Below are 14,763 nucleotides of genomic sequence, written 5' to 3'. Positions count from 1 at the left end.
GAGTCTTTGCTTTTGAGTTTACCACAATCATCCTTGCTGTACACACCTTTTGGGAGAGACACACATGAATTGGAATTTATTAGAATACTCTATGCGCTTCACTTATATCTTTTGAGTTGGATAATTTTTGCTCTAGTGCTTCGCTTATATCTTTTAGAGCACGGCGGTGGTTATATTTTATACAAACAATTGATCTCTCATGCTTCACTTATATCATTTTGAGAGTCCTTTAGAACAGCATGGTAATTCGCTTTGGTTATAAATTTTAAATGCTAAGAGAAGTTGGATGCTTGATAGATTGTTTTTGAGATATAAAGGTGGCAATATTAGAGGTGTGCTAGTTGAGTAATTGTGAAATTGATGAATACTTGTGTTGAAGTTGGCAAGTCCCGTAGCATGCACGTATGGTAAACATTATGTGACAAATTTTAAGCATGGGGTGTTCTTTGATTGCTTTCCTTATGAGTGGCGGTCGGGGACGAGCGATGGTCTTTTCCTACCAATCTATCCCCCTAGGAGCATGCGCGTAGTGATTGGTTTTGATGACTTGTAGATTTTTGCAATAAGTATGTGATTTCTTTATGACTAATGTTGAGTCCATGGATTATACGCACTCTCACCCTTCCATCATTGCTAGCCTCTTCGGTACCGTGCATTGCCCTTTCTCACCTTGAGAGTTGGTGCAAACTTCGCCGGTGCATCCAAACCCCGTGATATGATACGCTCCATCACACATAAGCCTCCTTATATCTTCCTCAAAACAGCCACCATACCTGCCTATTATGGCATTTCCATAGCCATTCCGAGATATATTGCCATGCAACTTTCCATCGTTCCGTTTGTTATGACACGCTTCATCATTGTCATATTGCCATGCACGATCATGTAGTTGACATCGTATTTGTGGCAAAGCCACCATTCATAATTTTTTCATACATGTCACTCTTGATTCATTGCATATCCCGATACACTGTCGGAGGCATCCACATAGAGTCATATTTTGTTCTAAGTATTGAGTTGTAATTCTTGAGTTGTAAGTAAAAAGAAGTGTAATGATCATCATTATTAGAGCATTGTCCCAGTGAGCTAAGGATGATGGAGACTATGATTCCCCCACAAGTCGGGATGATACTCCGGACGAAAAAAAGAGGCCATAAAAAATGAGAAAAGAAGGCCCAAACAAAAAAAGAGAGAAAAAGAGAGAAGGGACAATGTTACTATCCTTTTTCCACACTCGTGCTTCAAAGTAGCACCATGATCTTCATGATGGAGAGTCTCTTATTTTGTCACTTTCATATACTAGTGGGAATTTTTCACTATAGAACTTGGCTTGTATATTCCAATGATGGGCTTCCTCAAATGCCCTAGGTCTTCGTGAGCAAGCGAGTTGGATGCACACCCACTTAGTTGGATCCAGAGGACTTGGAGTGGATGTCAAGCAACCAACGAGGTGGCCATGAGGCAGGGGGGCGCGCCTACCCCCTGGGCACGCCCTCCCCCCTCGTGGGCCCCTCGTGGCTCAACCGACCTACTTCTTCCTCCTATATATGTTCACATACCCCAAAAACATCAAGGAGCACCACGAAACCCTATTTCCACCACCGCAACCTTCTATACCCAAGAGATCCCATCTTGGGGCCTTTTCCGGAGCTCCGCTGGAGGGGGCATTGATCACGGAGGGCCTCTACATCAACTCCATGCCCCCTCCGATGATGTGTGAGTAGTTTACTTCAAACCTTCGGGTCCATAGTTATTAGCTAGATGGCTTCTTCTCTCTCTTTGGATCTCAATACAAAGTTCTCCTTGATTCTCTTGGAGATCTGTTCGATGTAATCTTTTGCGGTGTGTTTGTCGAGATCCAATGAATTGTGGGTTTATGATCAAGATTATCTATGAACAATATTTGAATCTTCTCTGAATTCTTTTATGTATGATTGGTTATCTTTGCAAGTCTCTTCGAATTATCAGTTTGGTTTGGCCTACTAGATTGATATTTCTTGCAATGGGAGAAGTGCTTAGCTTTGGGTTCAATCTTGCGGTACTCGATCCCAGTGACAGTAGGGGAAATGACACGTATTATATTGTTGCCATCGAGGATAAAAAGATGGGGTTTATATCATATTGCATAAGTTTATCCCTCTACATCATGTCATCTTGCTTAAAGCGTTAATCCGTTCTTATGAACTTAATACTCTAGATGCATGCTGGATAGCGGTCGATGTGTGGAGTAATAGTAGTAGATGCAGGCAGGAGTCGGTCTACTTGTCACGGACGTGATGCCTATATACATGATCATACCTAGATACTCTCATAACTATGCTCAATTCTATCAATTGCTCGACAGTAATTTGTTCACCCACCGTAATACTTATGCTATCTTGAGAGAAGCCACTAGTGAAACATATGGTCCCCGAGTCTATTTTCCATCATATAAGTTTCCAATCTATTTTATATTGCAATCTTTACTTTCAATTTATATCATAAAAATACCAAAAATATTTATCTTATTATTATTATCTCTAGCAGATCTCACTCTTGCAAGTGGCCGTGAAGGGATTGACAACCCCTTTATCGTGTTGGTTGCGAGGTTCTTATTTGTTTGTGTAGGTACGAGGTGACTCGCGTGTGGTCTCCTACTGGATTGATACCTTGGTTATCAAAAACTAAGGAAAATACTTATGCTGGTTTGCTGCATCACCCTTTCCTCTTCAAGGGAGAACCAACGCATGCTCAATATGTAGCAGTCACTAAAAATTTCAGAAATTTTTTAGACGAAGAAATATGTTTAGGAAAATATACCAAGGTGGTTCCTCAAGGAAGAAAGGCCCAAGGCCCGCAATTTGTGAACTGGACAATGAACTACCAAGAGAAGCTCAAGTGCGGCCTTGTGAATGGCCGTCAGAAGATTTTATGGTCCAAGCAGGAATTAAGGAGGAATTCGACGCGTATGTGCGTAATTCTGAACTTGAGGGCTTCGTGTTAGATAAGTGCCCCCAATACCGCTACCTAATTGATTCATTTGTGGGAAGGTTTAAATTTACATCATCACGCAATTCTCGTGCTGTCCTATTTGATCTCTATGATAAATCTTATACCATGGACTTAGAAGATTTCAATGCTGTTTGTAAACTCCCGCAGTGGGGTAGTGTTAGTGAACCTTGGAAATCTGAATTTAAAGAATTTCTTGCTAGTATCACTGTGGGGGAATCTGGAGAAATAACACAAGCTACCATAGGGAGCATTCATTTTCCTACCATACATTATTTTGCTCTCTTTATAGGAAGATGCATTAATGGTAAGGATGAGGCATGTCATATGTGTGTTCTAGATCTTATTGTCCTCAAGAGTGCGGTATTGGGTGACAAACAATACAACTTGGGGGCTATTGTTGCACGTAAGTTGCATCTTAATAGTTTAACTGGAGACCTGTTTGGTGGAATTTATGCAACTTGTGTAGCTAATTTTCTTGAGATACCCATACATGAGAATGATATTGAATTGCTTCCTGCTTATCTAGATTATAATGCTATGGTTCGTCATCAGTTTGTTGAGAGGTTCGATCAGTTCCTCCAGTACCGACTAATCTTTGACAGACGGCGCACCGTCCATGTTGCTCTCCCTGCTCCTGCTTTCTTTGACTTTCAGACAAAAGGGGAATATGTTATAACTAGGGAGGAGGCGAACGAGTATGAGAGGAGGATGGAGGCAGCTCACCTCCAGGCTGCAGCTCTTCAGGCAGTAGCTGTTGCATCTCAGTACGACCCCAGCTTCAACTTCGGATATCCACCAGGATAGCCATGGCCAAAGACCAACTTAGGCCAAAAGCCTAAGCTTGGGGGAGTACGTGTTTCTCACCGACATTACATTCATGTTCGCACACTCATGCCAGTTGTCAGTGCTCATACTTTTTCATTGTAATATCCATGCTAGCTTATTTTCTTTTTAAGCTTTCTTCTTGTGTGTTTGAAAAACCTTAAGAAAAAAACAAAAAAAATTAGTTGTAGCTTTTAGCTAGTTTACTTTCCATGCCCATAGTAGTAGTAATTAAAAAGAAAACCCAAAAAGATTTCTCGTTCTTCTTATGTTTGTTGGGAGCTTTCCCGTGTAAATAGTTTTGTTTCTTTTCTTTTCTTTGGGGGTCGAGAGGAGAAGACCATGATGAAAATGTTGAGTGGCTCTCTTATGCATTATTGTTGATTTAACAAAGAGCCCATATTACCTTGTCTTCTCCCTTGAATTGAATGCTTGCAGATCCTAGCTTAGTCCAATGCACGTGCACTATTATTATTATCCACACTATTCGGTTGTGCAAATGAAAGGCAATAATGATGATATATGATGGACTGATTGAGATGAGAAAAAGATGGTATGAACTCGACCTCTCTTGTTTTTGTAAATATGATTAGTTCATCATTCCTGATTCAGCCTATTATGAATGAAACATGTTTGCAATGACAATTAGAGATTATAGTTGCTCATGCCATGCTTAAGTAGCTAGGAGTTTATAATGGTTTACCTTGCGTGCCAACATGCCATTAAAATGGTTGTGATGTGGTATGATAGGGTGGTATCCTTCTTTGAACGATTTGAGTGGCTTGACTTGGCACATGTTCACGCATGTAGTTGAAACAAAATGAACATAGCCTCCACGATATTTATGTTCATGGTGAATTATATCCTACTCATGCTTGCATTCAATATTGATTAATTTTAATGTATGTTCATGACTGTTGTCGCTCTCTAGCTGGTCGCTTCCCAGTCTCTTTCTAGCCTTCACTTGTACTAAGCGGGAATACTGCTTGTGCATCCAACTCCTTAAACCCCAAAAGTTATTCCATATGAGTCCACCATACCTTCCTATATGCGGTATCTACCTACCGTTCCAAGTAAATTTGTATGTGCCAAACTCAAAACCTTCAAATGAAATTCTGTTTTGTATGCTCGAATAGCTCATGTATCAACTAGGGTTGTCTGTATCTTCCATGCTAGGCGGGTTATTCTCAAGAGGAGTGGACTCCGCTCCTCACTCACGAGAAAATGGCTGGTCACCGGGATGCCCAGTCCCATGCTCAAACCAAATCAAAATAATTTCAAACAAAACTCCCCCAGGATTGTTGTTAGTTGGAGGCACCCATTGTTTCGCGCAAGCCATGGATTGATGCTTGTTGGTGGTGGGGGAGTATAAACTTTACCATTCTGCTCGGGAACCGCCTATAATGTGTGTAGCATGGAAGATATCGAGATCTCTTGGTTGTTATGTTGATAATGAAAGTATACTGCTCAAAATATTATTCATCTCTATTTCAAAACCGAGCTCTGGCACCTCTACAAATCCATGTTTCCCTCCGCGAAGGGCCTATCTATTTACTTTTATGTTGAGTCACCATTCTCTTATTAAAAAGCACCAGTTGGAGAGCACCGCTGTCATTTGTATGCATTACTATTAGTTTACATTGAGTATGACTATGACTGGATCTCTTTTACCATGAATTACAATTTCCAGTCAGCCCTTGATCTTCAGGGGTGCTCTGCATTTATGTTTTGCGGTCTCAAAAAGGGCTAGCGAGATATCATCTTGTTATATCATATTATGATTGTTTTGAGAAAGTGTTGTCATCCGAGATTTATTATTATTGCTCGCTAGTTGATTATGCCATTGATATGAGTAAACATGAGACCTAAATGTTATTGTGAATATGGTTAGTTCATAATCTTTGCTGAAAACTTGAATGCTGGCTTTATATATTTATAACAACAAGAACAAACAGAGTTTGTAAAAGTATTTCTTTATCACTTTCAGTTTGTCAACTGAATTTCTTGAGGACAAGCAAAGGTTTAAGCTTGGGGGAGTTGATACGTCTCCAATGTATCTACTTTTCCAAACACTTTTGCCCTTGTTTTGGACTCTAACTTGCATGATTTGAATGGAACTAACCCGGACTGACGTTATTTTCAGCAGAATTGCCATGGTGTTATTTTTGTGCAGAAATAAAAGTTCTGGGAATGGCCTGAAAATCAACGGAGAATATTTTTGGAATATATAAAAAATACTGGCGAAAGAAACAAGTTCAGGGGGCCCTCACCCTGTCCACGAGGGTGGGGGCGCGCCTACCCCCCTGGGCGCGCCCCCTGCCTCATGGCCCCCTGGTGCTCCACTGACCTCAACTCCAACTGAAAGTGCGTTATATCGACTAGAGGGGGGGTGAATAGGCGATTTTTATGAAAGTCTTCAAAACATGGAAGTTATGAAGACAAACGGTAGAAATAAACCTATTACCATGCAGAAGAAGGTAGACTACACTAGGCAAGCCATAGTCAAGTATTCAATAGAGTGAAAGCACAATGACTAATAGCAGCAATGTAGTAAGGATCAGGTAGGAAGATATTATGAAGCTTAACAGAACATGCAGTCACTCAGTGAAGACAAAAGATAGTGCAGGCATACAATGACTTCACAAGGAGTAACAGTAAGTAAAGGAAAGGGAAGATGAAACCAGTGACTCGTTGAAGACAATGATTTGTTGGACCAGTTCGAGTTGCTGTGACAACTGTACGTCTGGTTGGGGCGGCTAGGTATTTAAACCTTAGGACACACAGTCCCGGACACCCAGTCCTGAACACGCAGCTCAGGACACCCAGTCCTCACCGTATTCCCCTTGAGCTAAGGTCACACAGACCCCGCCCAATCACTCTGGTAAGTCTTCAAGGTAGACTCCCAAACCTTCACAGACTTCGTTCACCGGCAATCTATAGTGTCTCTTGGATGCTCAGAACGCGACGCCTAACCGACTGGAGGATGCACAGTCCTCAAGTGTAATAAGTCTTCAGATCACACAGACAAGAAGACTTAAGAGATGCCCAATTCTCTCTGGCTCTGGGTGGTTAGGGCTTTATCCTCGCAAGGAATTCTCTCTCAAAGGCTTCGAGGTGGGTTGCTCTCAAACGACAAAAGCCGTACTCTTAATCTGAGCAGCCAACCGTTTATGGTTGTGGGGGTGGGCTATTTATAGCCACTTGGCAACCCGACCTGATTTGTCCGAAATGACCCTGGGTCACTAAGGAACTGACACGTGTTCCAACGGTCAGATTTCAAACTCACATGGCAACTTTACTTGGGCTACAAGCAAAGCTGACTTGTCCGACTCTAGACAATATTCGCTCTCATAGTCTTCACTCGAAGACATAGGTTTTTGGTTAGGCATCACTTCAGTCATTCTGATTGGTTCTCTTGGACCCCACTTAACAGTATGGTGGTTCCTATGACTCAACACAAAAGAAAAAAAGAACTACGAAAGATCTAAGTCTTCGAGCTCCATAGGCTTCATGTGGTGTCTTCTCTTGTCATAGTCTTCAATGTGAATATCTTCATATACCACCTTTGACTTCAATGTCTTCATACATTTTTAGGGGTCATCTCTGGTAGGAAAACCGAATCAATGAGGGACTTCTACCTGTGTTATCCCGCAATTCTCACAAACACATTAGTCCCTCAACTAGGTTTGTCGTCAATACTCCAAAACCAACTAGGGGTGGCACTAGATGCACTTACAATCTCCCCCTTTTTGGTGATTGATGACAAACTAGTTGAAGTTTTCAGCAGGGAATATAATCTGTGAAATTGTAAAGGATAAGGAATTGTCTTTATAAGTTGCAAGGGCTCCCCCTGAAGATGTGCATATAAGTAATTTGCTTTTGGAATGCAAATGCACATGGCAGGTTGTACTTGTGGAGATCCACTTCAACTTATGATGACAATCCACTATGCATATGAAAGTATATGAAGATAATGACAATGCATAATGGAAAATGGACGTCTGCAGAATGATCTAAGTGCGGAATTTATCGTCGCACATGCGGAATTTATCATCGCAAAACAAAGTGGCAGATAAGTAGCAGACGACCATCGAGTTTAAGTGTTACAACTCAAAAAACCAAATGTAGCAAAACGAGAGTTGTAAGCACGAAGCAAAATATAAAGCACCCGCCAATATGGACCCGCTTGAAGACTATCAACCTCATATGCTTCTCCCCCTTTTGTCAGTAAGGACCAAAAAGGTTTGAAGACATAGAGTATTTACTCGTTCCCATGCGGAGTAGGTGAAGTAGCAGGGTCGTTGGTGGTGTTTGGCGGCGCTGAAGAGCTTGGAGCAGAGTTGACGCGTGCTGAAGGAGGTGGTGGTGAAGTAGCATCATCTTCATCCTCGATAACTCTGGTAGTCACTGTTGCAGCAGATGAAGAGAACTCAGAGTCTTCAAGGGATGGAGTTCCTAGCAGCACAGCTCTTCGAGGAGGTGTGGAGTCAAACTTGAATCGCTCAGTGAAGCCATCCTCTTGGAGATCATCTTTAGAACACATCATCGTTAGCCCTTTCCATGTGCGGCGACAGGTTTCATGGGCAACGAAAGCATTCTTGGTGGCAAGATTGCGAATGTGATTAACTTCCACCAAGAGGCTTTTCATCTGACGCTTCAGCCAGTCATGATGCCTATCCTGTTTCTGATGAAGAGCCACAAGAAGCTCTCGGTCATTGAGAACACGAGTGCGCTTCTTGGGTCTTGGAGCAGTTGTACTATTAGTGGCTTCAGTAGACGTAGGGTGTGGTGCACGTGTAGTGCCAGCCAAAGGATACACCCGAGTGACTGCTTCAACTCCTTCAATGTTCTGTGAGAAACTCTGATGCTCTGCATTATGAAGACTTAGAGGTTCCCTTGCAGGCTCAGGATAGATGGCTTCAGTAGAGATATCCACATCAGGCAGAAAAATCCTATGATTGTGAGCAGATGGCTGATATGAGATATCGGAGTGAAGTTTAATTAGTCGCATTACCCATGGGGCATAGAACTTCAAGCCAAACAGATCAGAGCCTGATGCAGCAAGTTGGCGGATGAATAAGTCATGTGCATTGAAGCATTTTACATGAAGAATATAGAAGACCAAAGTCTTCATTGCACCCTCAAGCTTGGCATTTGGAGAGTGCCCTTTAATGGGCCAGAGATTTCGCCTGATGATGTGATAGATGGTTCTTGGCAGATACTCAAGGTCTTCAACGAAGAACTCTGTTGGATAAGCAGCATCTTGGGGCAATGGCTTCATCATGCTGAGCATCTGACTCATATCAGGTTCCGGCCTCTTAAAGATGCTCTCAATAGCTTCACTATGCAGCTGACAGCCATGCTCGTAGAGATCGCCAGGAGTGGGCAAACCAGTGAGCTCAATGATGTCAAATGCATTGGCTTCGTGATGAACGTTCCCGGTCATCCACTCCAGGACCCAAGTCTTCGGATCTCTGCTGTAGCCGCGGATGTGAAGTGTGGCATAGAATTGGAGCAGCAGCTCTTCATTCCAATGCTCTTGGTCAGTAACGAACGGCAGCAGTCCAACTTCCTTGAAGCAATCCAAAGCTTCTTCCAGACAGGGCAGACTAGCTATGGCTTCAATGTCAAGGCGCTTGTGTGGGAAGATGCGACCTTGGTTGTAAAGAATGCATGAGTAATAGCTTCGCTGAGGATAGCTCCAGAACCGATCAGATGATATCCTTTCCCTTGAGTAGGGGTTCCTGGAGCTATCGAAGAATGTGTGTCTGCCCTGAAGCCATTGATATTGAAGGAGCCAGGTGCTGATGGAGGACCTCGGAACCTTGGCAATCTTGGGATTGGCCTCTGTACCTGAGGCCTGTGCTCAACATGATAGTCGAACTGTGGACCGGCAGCAGACTCAGGAACAGAAGTGACGGGATCAGTGGTTTCGCTGTCTTCTTCTTCCGTTGGGGAGGGCTCCACATTAGCTTCATTGGTGGTTGTGGCAGCCGCAAGATTTGCATCCTCCACTTGATGAGCTGGAGGGTCGATCAGAAGCATGTTCTCCTTGAGAACTGCTTCTTGTTGGGACAGGGGAGTGGGAACTTGTGGGACTTCTTCTTCCGCGGCTGATGCAGCCGGATTGTCTTCAGCAGAGACTTGAGGCCTTGGACCTTTGCGAAGCCTGCGCAACACGGGTGACGCCTGTGGAGTTGGAGTGGGCCGGGCCTCATAGTCTTCTTCCTCTTGTGGGCGATCTGCCCATGTAGCATCCTGTGCAATTGGCGTCAGTGGACGACCAATGCTGATGAGTTCGCTGTTTTCACGCTGAGGAAGGACTGCACCATCTTCTACATTGTCATGTTGACCAATGTCTTCAGCAGCGATGGGATCAGCTGCTGGAAAGTCTTCAGCTTCATGAGCCTCTGTGGGAGCAGGCTCATGGATAGTCAGTTGGCGTTCAGCTTCAGGATAGACCATAGAAATGGGTTCAACTATCAAAGGCTCTGTGGGAGCAGCCCGATCTTTCTTGGTCTTCCTCTTCTTCTTGGAGGGGGCAGTTGGAGAGGCTTCAGAATGTTTCCTCTTCCTGGCTTCAGCCTCAGCAGTCCTTGTCTTCTTGAGCTCTGAAGCGGTTGACCGGATTTTTGGCTTCGAGCCAGTCAGTCTAGTTGGGAAGACAATCGGAACTGCTTCCTGCCTTGGTGCTCCGGGTTCAGCCGTAGCAGGCTTCTTCTTCTTCTTTGCGGCCATCCTGGGGTCGATGCCAGGACGCCCAAGGGCCTTGCACTTCTCAGCCTCATTATAGGCTTGCACACATCTGTCAGCCAGAGTCTTCATGCGCTCACGCGAACCCTGAGCTTCTGCACGTTTTTTCAGAAAGGCTTCCTTGAGCTCGTGCATCATGATCTTGAAGTTCTTCACTTCTTGCACACTGAGCTTGGCCATATGCTTCTTGAACTGAGCCTTTTCATAGTCAATCTTTTGCTTCAGTTCAACAATGCGCTGGGCAATAGCTAGCTCTGAAGCAATTGCGCCTTGGAATGCGACAGTAAGGCCAATGGGTAGCTGCAGATCTTCAAAGCTGATGTTTGGTGTGTCGAACCACTCGTCAATGAAGTTGTGTATGATGGTTACATCAAAGAGAGGCAGATCATTGAAGATTTCTGCTTCTTCTTTGCTCTTGATGAGTTGCTCAAGAGTGTCATCTGCAAGATCTTCATCACTTGATAGATCAATGTCGTCATTGCACAGAATGGCAGCAGCAGTTAGCTCTTGGCCGGTGTGTGGCAGAGGCATCTTGGCCTTCTGGGGCTTGGAGATGCGTGATAAGTCTTCGGACTGCACACTGTCTTCAGGAGGTGCAGTTGCCAGTGGCTTCGCCCGTGCTATTTTTGGTGAAGGGGCAGGCTTTGAAGCTTTAGCCTTCTTCAGCTTCTTTGTCTTCAGCGCTGCAGATGCTTCATCTGATTCAGCTGCAGCTGCAGGCTCATTCACTGCAGTCCCTTGAACTAAGATGCGGGTGATGAGGCCTTCAAGGTTGTAGAATGGACCGATGACATTGGATTCTGCATCACGTGTGCCATCTGCCCTTGGTGCTGAGGGACCAGGGTTGAAGTCTAACCCCAAAGTCTTCTTGTTCTGCTTCGCTGAGTTTTGGGCAAACTAGACGTTGTGCTTGAACAGATTGTCGTCACGACACCATAGTAGTGACGATGGGTGTGCATCAGCTGGCTGTGGCCCACGGACCATGCAGGGATAGAAGCCTTGAGCAATGGCTTCATCTCTGGACCTGGGTAGAAGATTCTTGTATTGGATGTCTCCCCACGGTCTCTTGATGGCATTTTTCTCAACATATTCTTGGGTTACAAATCGGTATTTGAACCATTGTTCTGCCCAATATCTTCGAATCCATTGGATTCGGGTCTTGCGCTGATTGTAATCCTCTTCAGGATCTGCCTTGTACAGTTCTGAGAGTTCATCTGGCAGATCTCTGGATGTTCCACCACGACGCTGTCTGCCACCCTTCCTTGCTGCTTTCTCTGAAGCCATAAACTTTAACTTGAAAGGCTTTAACACGTTCAAAGGCTTCAAAGGTTTTCTCTTGCTGGACCAACAGGAACTGGCTTCGGGAGAATTTATGTGATGCTGTAATAATTCTGCAAATGAATGCAGACTATGAGAACCAAAGGATTCTCCCACGGACATGTACCTGTGACAGCATTAAGGTGCAAGGGAAGGGGAAGAGGTTATATGCATTCTCAGAAGATTTTGAAGATAAATCAGTTTAGAAGACATTGACCTCATCGTGCGAAGACATTCACTCATAGATAAGGAGTTGGTTCCAGATTTGTACGAATCCACAGATCAGTACAAGTGAGGAATCTAACTACTTTGTGAAGCATAAGTGAATATACTAGGCATGTTATGAGATGCAGTATGAGAGAGATCTAACTTGTGTGAATAGAAACTGCTTGTGGTAGAAAGTGACAAATCCATAGGATCAACGGTGCTGTAAAAAGGTAGTTTTATTTACCACACTAAGAACTGCTAGATGAAGTGGAAGATGAGGCCGAGCAGTTCGATCTTCCATGCCCTAACTTGGCGTCGGAGGACACCTACGGCGACGGCGGAGAGGACGATGACCGCGGTCGGCGTGAAGATGGCGTCGGAGAGGTTGCGGCAGCGAAGCGCTTCGTCGCCAGCGTCGTCGAGGGCTAGCGGTGGCGCTAGGGTTCGTGCGAGAGTGGAAGAAGAGATAATGACCGCTGTGAAGTGTGTATTTATAGGTACATGGGCGGCACTGCGCTATTACACAGGTGCCCCTGGCGATTTGCATCTGAGGAACACGTGGCCATTATGCGGAATTTTGGGGTTTGTTCCACATCCCACGCACGCCTTGATTGTTGGGTAGTCGTTCCTACTTCTCCGGGTTTCATGTGGGGGAATGAGCATTGAAAACGGACTTAATGGTTGTCTCTGTATCTTCTGCTGACAAGGATGCAGAGAAGACATTCGACAGTTTCAATAGAATGCATATGATTTGGAGAGATAGAATTTGAGATAGAAAGCATAGAGAGGTTAGGGTCCGATCACATTCACTTAGTTCAAAAGATTCAACAATGAAGACATAGCTATAAGTGAATGCTATAGAGGACATAACACTAATATATATATATATATATATATATATATATATATAATCAACATAGAGGACATAGCTATATCTATATAATCAACAAAGTGAAGATAATCATGAAGATATGTTGAGATCGAAGCCAAACCAAATGTGAAGACATTGCAAGGTAACGCCATGAGTGAAACACTTCAAAATAGAACATTTGGTGGTGGTGTTACCCACCGTATAGGAAGTATTAGACCCAGACACAGCGCACAATTATCGTGGCGCTCCGAAGTCAAATTCCACATTAATGTATTCTCACTTAGAATCTATGTCTTCATTGATTGAAGATATACTTTACTTCATGTGTTGCACATCTAAGTCATCAATATGCATAAGGGTTAGGATGTGTGCCTGATCACAGGACATTTGAGGATTCCAGGATATTTAGCTCACACCGTAACTTGCAAAATCTCTTCTCATCCAAGGGCTTGGTGAAGATATCTGCCAATTGCTCTTCAGTGTTGACGTGTATGATATCAATATCTTCCTTCACAACATGATCTCTGAGAAAGTGATGACGAATTTCAATGTGCTTTGTCTTTGAGTGCTGAACTGGGTTGTTGGCGATCTTGATGGCACTTTCGTTGTCGCAGTAAAGTGGCACTTGCTTCAAATGAATGCCATAGTCCTTGAGTGTTTGCTTCATCCACAGAAGCTGAGCGCAGCAAGATCCAGCAGCAATGTATTCAGATTCAGCAGTGGAGAGAGATACACAGTTCTGCTTCTTTGAAGGCCAACATACAAGTGATCGTCCCAGAAAGTGACATGTGCCTGATGTAGACTTGCGATCAACTTTGTCACCAGCATAATCAGCATCCGAGAATCCAACCAGATCAAACTCTGAGCCCTTTGGATACCATAATCCTAGAGTTGGGGTGTGAGCCAAATATCGAAGAATTCGCTTCACAGCTAAGTGATGCGACTCCTTTGGTGCCGCTTGAAATCGAGCACACATGCAAACACTAAGCATAATATCTGGCCTAGATGCACATAGATAAAGTAAAGAACCAATCATGGAGCGGTATACCTTTTGATCAAACTCTTTACCATTGTCGTCGGGACCCAGATGATGTTTGGCTGGCATAGGTGTTGTGAAGCCTTTGCAGTCTTGCATACCAAACTTCTTCAGGCAATCTTTGAGATACTTCTCTTGAGATATGAAGATGTCGTTGCGTTGTTGTCGTATTTGAAGACCGAGGAAGAACTTCAGCTCTCCCATCATGGACATCTGATATTGCTCTTGCATCATATATCCAAACTCTTCACTGTACTTCTGATTGGTGCAACCGAAGATAATGTCATCCACATATATTTGGCACACAAACAGTTCACCATCATATGTCTTCGTGAAGAGAGTGGGGTCTAGGGAACCAGGTATGAAGCATTTGCTCTTCAGGAAGTATTTGAGTGTGTCATACCAGGCCCGAGGGGCTTGTTTGAGGCCATACAGTGCCTTGTTGAGCTTGTATACCATGTCAGGATGTTTTGGATCTTCAAAGCCAGGCGGTTGTGCAACATACACTTCTTCTTCAATCTTGCCATTGAGAAAAGCACTCTTCTCATCCATTTGATATAGAAGTATGTTGTGATGATTTGCATAGGCCAGCAGTATGCGTATGGCTTCAAGTCTAGCCACAAGAGAAAATGTTTCATCGAAGTCAATGCCTTCCACTTGAGTATATCCTTGAGCAATGAGACGAGCTTTGTTTCGGACAACTTGACCATGCTCATCTTGCTTATTGCGGTATATCCATTTGGTGCCTATTATATTGTGCTTCCGT

The sequence above is a fragment of the Triticum dicoccoides genome, chromosome 7A, assembly GCF_002162155.2.
Source record: "Triticum dicoccoides isolate Atlit2015 ecotype Zavitan chromosome 7A, WEW_v2.0, whole genome shotgun sequence".
Classification (NCBI taxonomy): Eukaryota; Viridiplantae; Streptophyta; class Magnoliopsida; order Poales; family Poaceae; genus Triticum; species Triticum dicoccoides.
This window is presented reverse-complemented; position numbering follows the sequence as displayed.